An 8535-nucleotide genomic window follows, 5' to 3' on the forward strand; every position below is an offset into this window, starting at 1 on the left:
CAGTGGATGAGACTATTTGCTAATTTTGCTTTTTAGGCGTCAAGGCAGAAATGGCAATTATACTTGCAGTAGTTCCAGTTAATTTGCAATGACTGTAATATACGTAGTGCACAGTAACTGTTTGTTATTCATGACATGATTCATAAACAAATTATGCAGAATGAGTTAAGAGTTTAATACTTATGTTTAGGGATCTGAACAAATAGGGATCTGAGCAAGCACCAGTAAAAAATGCATAAATAAATGCATTAATGAAGAAAAGTGCTATGTGTCCAGAAGATACATTTTCCTAATCATCCACTTGTAAAAGCAAGCAGACTTTGGCCTGAATTTTTGATAAGGTGCAATAATTTTAGAAAACTGACATTTCCACCGAGCACTCAGTAATGACTGTGTGTCATTCGCGTACCTGGCATGCAGCAGGAAGTTTCTCTTTGGGGCTGGCGAGAGCTGCGAGGATGGCCGTGGTGGTCGTGCCAATGTTAGAACCCAAGGTCAAAGGATACGCTCTATTGAGACTGATCAAGCCAATGCCTGCAGGACTCAGAGACAAAGAAATCAAAACATGTTTTGTCCAATCAGTGTTATAAAGCAGGTATGGCATTGTCTTTTGGTTTGAAAACCAAGACAGTTCGGATCTAAATGGTTGAAACCAACTTAAAACTTACAGGACAGCTGACTCAATGGTTGCCTAGCAACATAAAAAAACCGCAGCACACTGCTCTTTTCTAAATAAAAAAACAACAACAAAAAAGGCAGTGTGGTGCGCCTCGTGTTTTCATCACTCTCAAGCCCGGCAGACCTCCCTCTCTCTACTACACTACACTCTCAAACCTCACAGCCTCATCACTCTCAAGCCCGGCGGACCTCGCTCTGTCTACTACACTGCCCGTGATGGTCCGTCTGTCCTGTCATGGCCAAGGAGGCTGTCCATGAACTCTCTGTCTGCCCTGTTACGGCCAAGGAGGCCGTCCATGAACTCACAATCTGCCCTGTAATGGCCATGGAGGCCGTCTGTGAACCCTCTGACTGTCCAGCCATGGCCAAGGAAGCCGTTTATGAACTCTCTGCCTGTCCTGTCACAAGCATGGAGACCGTCTGTGAATGTCCTGTGACGGCCGTTGTGGCCGCTGTTAACCTCTCTGTGCTTTTTGTTCCAGTTATGCCTGATCCACCTTGGCTGTCGTCTGCTCCATCGTGGGGATCTCCAGTCACGTTTGCTCCGCCCTGGTTGTCTTCAACTTCGCCTGCTCCACCCTGGTGGTTTACTGCTCCGCCTGATCAGCCTTGGCTTCCTGCTCTGGTGGCTCCGCTCTGGCTTCTTAATCCGCCGGCTCTGACCAGGTGGTCTTCTGCTCCGCCGGCTTTGGCACTGTTCCATGACCCAGGTCCACCACTGCTCCACAGTCTGCCACTGCTCCATGGTCCAGGTCCTCCACTTCTCCAAGGTCTGCCACATGGATCTGGCCCTCCATCCCTTCCCCTATTCCGCCTCCACCCCACCTCCCTCCTGGGAGTATGTCACGATCTCCAGCTGGAGTGCCCATGAGCTCCTCTCGAGGACACTCCATCCCAGACCTACGTTTGCTCCGCCCTGGTTGTCTTCAACTTCGCCTGCTCCACCCTGGTGGTTTACTGCTCCGCCTGATCAGCCTTGGCTTCCTGCTCTGCTGGCTCCGCTCTGGCTTCTTAATCCGCCGGCTCTGACCAGGTGGTCTTCTGCTCCGCCGGCTTTGGCACTGTTCCATGGCCCAGGTCCACCACTGCTCCACAGTCTGCCACTGCTCCATGGTCCAGGTCCTCCACTTCTCCAAGGTCTGCCACATGGATCTGGCCCTCCATCCCTTCCCCTATTCCGCCTCCACCCCACCTCCCTCCTGGGAGTATGTCACGATCTCCAGCTGGAGTGCCCATGAGCTCCTCTCGAGGACACTCCATCCCAGACCTTTGCCACTTTCACGAACTCCATTTCCCATAACACCCCATGCCTAGGAACTGATTACATACACACCTGGTTCCAATCAGGAGGACTATTTAAGCTCCACACACACTCACATTGTGAAGTATTGTTTTGCTGATAGCGGACTGCTAACTTGGATTCTGATCTTGGACTGTGCCTTGTATTTTTTGCATGTTTTGCTGCCTGCCCTGACCTTTACCTGTTTCTTGGATTACCCTTTGCCTTGCCTTGGATTCTGTCGTTTGCTGGTGTTCGACCCTGCCTGTCTTGACCACGATCTGTTTTAAATATAGCTTGCATTTGGATCTTCCTTGTCACGCTCAGTATATATATATATATATATATATATATATCGGCCACCTCTCTAAGATATCTGCATCGGCAGTCAAAAAAACAATATCGGTCGACCATTAGTCTTCACTGTCACATGATCCTTCAGAAGTCATTTTAATATGCTGATTTGCCGCTCGAGGGACATTCCTATTAATTATCAAAGTTGAAAACAATTGTGCGGCTTCATATTTTTGTGGAATTATTTATTATAAATAGAAAGTTCAAAAGAACAGAATTTATTTTAAATAAATTTCTGTAACATATTAATTGTCTTTACTGTCACTTAATTAATTTAATGCATCCTTGCTGAATAAAAGAATTACATTCTTTAAAATATATATGTGTGTGCATATATATACTGTATGTACATATATACTGTATAAATTGCGAGGCAGGAGGAAAATGTCAAAAAACAAATAAACTTCAGGGACATGTATATGTTCTCCCCATAATAAATTGGAACGAGCTCTTATGTCACAGGGTTTCTGTCCCTTTGTCAGCGTTGATTATCTTTTAACCCTCTTTCTACTATTAATAATACGTTCAGTGACACCTAAACTCTTCAGGGGCTTTAATATATGATGATCTCCATAGTAACTGTAATCTCAAAGACAGAGAGGGATCCCCATTGCCTGAAAAGTTAATAATTATCATAATCATGCAGCTGCTGATGAATAATTTCCAGATAATGGGTGTTAATGGTTAATGATGAAAAAATTGAACGGGAAAGCACCATCATTTTGCCTGATTTGACCGAGGTGCAGTTAATATTTAATTTGAGCCAAAAGCACCATTAGTGACTAGTTCACTCTCACATTTGCTCTACATTTGAACGTGTTTGAAGAAAACACCAGGGTGAACATCAAAAATGAAATTTTAATCAGAACTGCTTATTATTTCTGTTATTAATTTATAGTGAAACAAAACAGCTGAATCATCACACATTGTTTTGTAAAAGTCTTGCAGTTAAAAGGGTACCATGTAAAAAATAATAACTTTTGAACTTAGGACTTATTGCTAAAGTTTTCTAGCTCGTTTTTAGTGGTTGCACATCAAACCATGAAAATACAATCCCTTAGACTGATTTTCACAGCCGCCTCAAACTTCATTTCAGTGATGCAATTCTATAGATTAGCTAAAAAAATTCAATAAATTCTGCTGGTTTTTGTTTACTTGACTGTTGCATGCTCATTTTTTACATTCCTGGCCTACATTATGAACATATAAAAAGCCTTTTTGGACTTGGGTGGATGCATTATTAATGTGTTTTTGAACAATCTTGTGCTGCTGCCTGCTGGTTGTCTCATTCATGCATTGTCAACAATGAGCTTTTGTTGGCAGGGTCACTTCTAATACAACGATCTGTTGAAGAAGTCATTCATTAGAGATGTACCTATGAGTGGAGTCATAGCTAAGGTGAAAACAGAGCTGCTCTGGATGATAAAGGTCATTCCTGCTCCCATCAACATGGCCAGATATCCTGACAGCCAGCCAAGAGGGTACGGAAAATCTACAGTGGGTACGGAAAGTATTCAGACCCCCTTAAATTTTTCACTCTTTGTTATATTGCAGCCATTTGCTAAAATCATTTAAGTTAATTTTTTTTCCTCATTAATGTACACACAGCACCCCATATTGACAGAAAAACACAGAATTGTTGACATTTTTGCAGATTTATTAAAAAAGAAAAACTAAAATATCACATGGTCCTCAGTAAGAATATAGAACTGTGTGCCTATACAAAACAAAAATTACAAATGAATAGGGGTGTAACTGTGCACAAAAATGATGATTCGATATACGTACCTTGGTTTTGAAGTCAGGGTTCAGTAAGTTTACGGTACAGCAGGGGGCAAAACTAAACATAAAATTGCTTCTTTTTTCTTTTTTATTAAACGGTGGTTTGCTGAACAAACTGTGGCTCTGTCTTTAAATAAATGGATTAATAATTACATTTTTAAAAATAAAAAAATCTATATCAGCTAATGCTGTAAACTATATTATCACTATAATATTAAAAAGTCCATTTAACAACAGTTGCTATTCAATTGCTATTTATTTTTAGATATAATAATCAACAAAATTGTATGCAAATACATAAATTGCACATAAGGTAGTTTTTACATTAACTTTTAAAGCCAATTATAAAATTATGTTTTTACTCCAATTTGTTGTTGAAATATAATCATTTAGACAGTGGCTGTTATAAATTGTTTTCCTAAGAGATATAGTTAAACAAACATTTAATAATTAATACATCACTAACAGGTTAAGTAAAATCTAATGAATATGCTAATATAGTGCATATATATTACGGAAATGCTCTTCTCTACACTTTATTTCTCTTGCAAACAAACGAGCTATGGACACTAAATGAGTTGCCTTAGGTAAATATAATATTACGTAAATTTAATTCTATGTGAGGTTTTGTTTAATATCACTTATACAGTGATCTGTCAAAACGGAATTTATTGTTTCAATTTCCTGAAAAAATGAACAGAATTTGAAAGATAAAGCTTTGTTTCTTATCGAAAGTAACTAATAACAAAGCTTATTTGCGATTATTGGATAGGAAATCACACTGTATAATATCTAGTGAAGTTTTACTCACACATGAACTGAAGCAGTGTAGACTAAAAGATACATATACCGTTAGACCCTACAGTAGCCCCTATTGAAAATACTACAGTAAGACTTGTCATTCTCTGGCTCTACCTCCTCCAGCCCTGCGGCTGCTCACCTGTGTTGATGACCCCTTCGATGACCTTTGCAACTTGACCTTTGAGGAGAGAGTTCAGCACTTTGACGATCAGCAGCAGGCAGGTGCACAGCACCATCAGAGAGCTGGCTAACAGAATGAGCCCCAGCGCCAGGTCAGACAAACCCGAGTCCACAAACAGATGCTGGCCTGGAGGAACGAGAGTGAAAAATGAAGACAAAATATAGGTATTAATGGACACAGAAGCATTCAAATTAAGGGGGATCAGGACATGCAAAAGCAAAGTTACCCAAAAGGTCAGTAGTTCATGATAAATGACTAAATACCAAATATTAATGACTGCTTTTTTCTGAATACAAATAAATAAATAAATGAAGAATTAAATAGAAAGTACATAAATACAAATACACATAGAAAAGGAATACATAGAAATAAAAAATAAAGAAAATAATAAAGCTAGAGATAGATAGATAGATAGATAGATAGAAAATTAAAAGAATGAATAAAAACAAAATACAAATAAATAAAAATAACAAAGAAAGAAAAAATAGATTACACAAAAAGTACATAAAATGCAAAAAAAAGATAAAATAAAATTATTAAAAAAAAATAAATAGATAGAAAGTAAGTAAATAAATAGGTATAAATAAATAAAAATACAAATAATGAATACAAAAATAATTAACAAAAAAGTAATACAAATAAAAGGAAATTGATAATAAAGAGATAGAAGGTAAATAAATAGATATAAATAAATAAAAATACAAATAAAAATGAAATAAAAAAATATAAATACAAATAAATAGATATAGTTTGTATGTGTATACACACACACACACACATATATATATATTTTTTTCACAAACACAAACACACACACACACACACACACACACACACTTATATATGAGATTTAAGAGGACTCCCCATAGACGCAATGGTTTTTTTATACTGCACAAACTGTATTTTCTCTTTTTCTATCCCCTTGGTGTGTGTGCGCTTGGTTTATGGGGACATAAATGTGTCTAATGACATGGGTATTACAACATAAACATTGTTAATGAGGTGTACACTTCCTGTGTCCTCATAAACCAAAAGGCTTAAAAACATACTAAACAGTGATTTTTTTGAAGTGTGACAATTTTTTGAAAAACTGCCAGTAGTTTTGTGTGAGTGGTAGGTTTAGGGGTAGGGTTAGAGTAATCCTGGACAGGAGAAATTAGACATTTCAATTTTAAATTACACTGAAATCACACACATTTCTCTGTGTTGATCTGTGAGGTGATATTCTGTGTGATCCAGGTGAGATCACTGTCCTTCCCACAATGTAGTTGAGTGGAGCAGTTCTGTGCGGGGGACTGGAGAGGGAGAAAGAGCAATATTTACCTGAAAACTACTGCAGAACAGAAAAGACTAAGCATTTTCTTGTGAAATATGGTCGGTTGGAGTGGATAAACATGAGAAGGTGACACAGTCTTGTGAACTGTGACAAGATAGTGTAGAGCGGAAGACAAGTGGCAGAATGACTGACAGCAGATCATCTGGAGAGGAGATGTGTTTTCTCAATAGTCTGTAAGCGTCTGAAAAACCTATCCAAACACAACTTGACCAGGAAAAGTTTACTCATCAAGTGTTGTACTGACTACTAAATAAATTTAGTCTAGTGCAAAATGCATGAGGGTGAAGCTCACAAACCCTGTCAGAAACATGTCCAGGTCTCATTTCACCCCAAAACTATTAAAAAAATAAATAAATGAGAAATTACTTCTTCTTTTTTTCAGGAAATAAAGCTTATTTTTCTTAATTTTGATATTTCATGACTGTTAAACACATTATCCCCCAAAATTGTATATTATTTAAAATCTTACTTAAAATATTATTTAAATTGTGAAGCATTAAAACATTTTTTTTTTGTATTTCATGGTGATTTATTAAACACAAAACAACAACTGCTGTATTCTAATAATGAGTATATTGAAAATAAAATAAAATTCAATTCAATTAACAGCAACAAAAACACACACAGAAGTAAACCATTTTGACGAGTTACAATAATGAGAATTTGAATAAAAAATCTGAATACATTTTTTTTTTAATGAGAACGTGTTTAAAGGTCATGAAAATTACACAATACATTCTGTATTTTATATTATAATTTATATTATTGTTAAAGTAGTTATAGTTATTATTTATAAAATATTTCTTTTGTCTCTTTCATTTTGTATTTTTATTTATAATATTATTATAGTAAGTATTTATTTTTATTCACTTACTAACTTACTTGAAAACAACTAATTAAAGCTAAATTTCATTATCTTTTTCATAGAGAAGAAAAAGAACCTCCAGATTAATGGGAAAATTTATAGGTAAAAGTTCATGGGTAAATTTGTGAGGTGTACAGATTAGGATCATGAAAAATGTCAGGAGAAAGTTACCACAAAGATGCTAGACTTGCACCAGACTTTCACGAGGCTGTGATTCCTCATGGACTCGTCGCCTAGAGCAATGCCCGTTATTACTGATTTATCCAGCTAGAAGAGAGAGACACAGCTGATCAGTCAGTATCAGAAGTCAGTCCACGCCACAGTCAGTATCAGACTCTCTGTGTCACTGTAGGCGAGTACTGACAGAAATTACAGCCTGACACAAAATATTCAGCATATCTCTACACTCAAAGAAACATGAGCGAGTCTAAAAACATATTGCATGCACACACACACCTGTATGATGAGTTTGGTGAAGGGTTCAGTGAGCGTCTTCAGCAGTTCAGGTGCTTCCTCTCCGCTGTGCAGCTGAAAGCTGCTGACAGTGACTCTGGCCAGGTAACTCACCAGACCGGACGCCACCTCAACCGGCAGCAGCACCAGCACAGACAGCCAGTTAAAACAGTCATGGATCGTCGCCCCAGCAAACGCCCTTGAAAACGAGGGCGGAAAAAAAATAAATAAATACACGTGATCACTATAGATTAAAAAATTATAATAATAATAATTAAATGTATAGAAGGAAAAATGTTTATAAAAAGAAACAAAAAATAATAATTAAATACATAAAAAGTAAATGAATACAAATACAAACAGATAAATATAATACAAATGAAGAAAGACAGAAATAAAAATAGGGCGAGACTCCATGAGAGAACAAGAGGACAGGAGGTCAGTGGATTATTTTTTGTTGTTGTTTTTTTTGCATGTAAAAAAAAAAAAAAAAAAAAAAAAAAAAAAAAAATTTAATTAAAAAAAAAAAAAAAAAATTAAATAATTAAAATGAAAACAGAAAATATTTTTTACAAAAAATCTAATTCAAAAAGCTAACAAAACTATAATAGTATATCAATGATACAAAAATAACACTTGATGAGCCCAATTTTGTGTTAAAATGCAGTAAAACATGAAATTAATTAAATTTTTAAGATAGCCAACATTTACATTTAGTCATTTAGCAGACGCTTTTATCCAAAGCAACTTACAAATGAGGACAATAAAAGCAATCAAAATCAACAAAAGAGCAATGATATACAAGT

The 8535-nt window shown here is 36.6% G+C and overlaps 1 pseudogene; it reads right to left on the minus strand.

Moving 5' to 3' along the window:
- Positions 1-409: 409 nt before the first annotated feature.
- Positions 410-8535, minus strand: part of LOC107758458 (sodium-dependent phosphate transport protein 2A-like) — a 17448-nt pseudogene continuing 9322 nt past the window's right edge.

Source organism: Sinocyclocheilus rhinocerous, unplaced genomic scaffold (genome assembly GCF_001515625.1).
Source record: "Sinocyclocheilus rhinocerous isolate Xijiao unplaced genomic scaffold, SAMN03320098_v1.1 scaffold4219, whole genome shotgun sequence".
Classification (NCBI taxonomy): Eukaryota; Metazoa; Chordata; class Actinopteri; order Cypriniformes; family Cyprinidae; genus Sinocyclocheilus; species Sinocyclocheilus rhinocerous.